Source organism: Chaetura pelagica, unplaced genomic scaffold (assembly GCF_000747805.2).
Source record: "Chaetura pelagica isolate M959 unplaced genomic scaffold, ChaPel_1.0 scaffold264, whole genome shotgun sequence".
Classification (NCBI taxonomy): domain Eukaryota; kingdom Metazoa; phylum Chordata; class Aves; order Apodiformes; family Apodidae; genus Chaetura; species Chaetura pelagica.
The window spans coordinates 694436-695894 of record NW_009953064.1 but is presented as its reverse complement, the minus strand read 5'-3'; the positions used below and the strand labels follow the sequence as shown (position 1 = coordinate 695894).

Here is a 1459-nt window from a genome sequence, read left to right as displayed (position 1 = left end):
AGCAGTTCTGCAGGGGCTGGGGGGAGGGACTGCGACCTCAGTATCCCACGGCAAGCTGGCCACCCCCTCCTCCCCCTGCCCGGCCCTGGGCAGGCTCGATGGGATGGATTTGGGACCGGCAAGGTATGCATGGCAGCCCACGGCCCCAGTTCGGAGCTGGCCCCGAGGCGCAGACCCTCTGAGCGCGCAGGTGGGGTAGGCTCTGGCAAAATAAGCCCCTCAACTCCCTGCTTCTCTCCACATGCCAAGCATCCCCCCAGCCTGAGCTGTGTCCCCTTGCCCAGCAGGACCTGCAGGGGGAAGGCAGGAGCAGGAGGCACATAACCCCTGCCAGGCTATGGTAGAGATGCTGAAGATCCTGTCTAGCTGCACCTGGGACCAGCTGGCCAGATCAGGAGGTGACATCAAATAGCACAGCCTCAGGAGCCCATGGGTGCCACAGCCACCCAGCCCTCAGCAAAAACCACCACAGCTCTGCCAGGCCAAGCTCTCATCACCTCACCATCCCTGCCTATCCTTGCTCTGTTGTTCCCATGACTGTGCCAAAGTCTCCTGGTGACACTCACACGCATACCTGTCCCTGTGAATTGTCTCTGCCCTGGTACTGCATGCCTGTGCCCACAAGTTTGGCCAGCAGCACTGCAGGGTGGCACCTCCCATCCACTGCCACCATCCCCCCTGAAAACATCCTGCCTTAGGACAGGCCACCTTGGGGCAGCAGTGACTCCAAAAGAAATGAGGAGGAAAGCAGTCCCTGCTACCCACTGGGTTGTTTCTACACCAGTAACCACCACGCACACAGCCCAGGAGTGGTCCCACTGCTCCTGGAGCTGTCAACCACCATCCCCATCTTGTCATGGCTGCCCACACACACACATTCTGGTCAGGGACCCCCCACAGGTCCCCCAAGTTTTGCCAGCAGCCCTGATGCAGAGGAGAGCTCTCACCCACCACCACACAATCCAGGCAGAGAGATCTCAGAGATAAAAGTCCTCTGGCCATGCTGCTCCCACACCCCTGCCAGATTCATGGTGGGGACACAGCCCCCTGGGATGAGTCTGAAGGGGCAGGCATCATCAAAGTCACCTGGCAGTGACAGGGGGTGACTTTACTGCATCAACCCCACACAGACAGGGACCAGCCACAAGCACCAAGTGGCCTTTCCAGTGAGTTTGATGGGACACAGAACAAATAGCCCTTCAGGCACAAGCTCAGTACATCCTCCTGGCACCAGCACCAACTGGTTTTCTGCACCAGGTGGTCACAACCACCATTGGAGAGCAGGACCCCCACCCAAATTCCCTGTAGTATCAAAGCCTGGCAAGGAGAGGCCTCGAGGAACAGGAAGGGGGTTGGCAGCCCTGAACCCCAAGACCCTCAGCAGCTCCAGAAAAGCCCCAAGGCAGCAACGAGCTGGCAGGACCCTGCAGAGGGGTTGAGAACCCCCCTCCAAGGGAAA

At 59.6% G+C, this 1459-nt stretch overlaps 1 protein-coding gene across 1 annotated transcript in view; it reads right to left on the bottom strand.

Annotated features, from left to right (window-relative positions):
• The window catches only part of KIF1A (kinesin family member 1A), a gene marked incomplete at its 5' end in the record, with an annotated part of 34206 nt that overhangs the window by 9552 nt on the left and 23195 nt on the right, over nucleotides 1–1459 (bottom strand).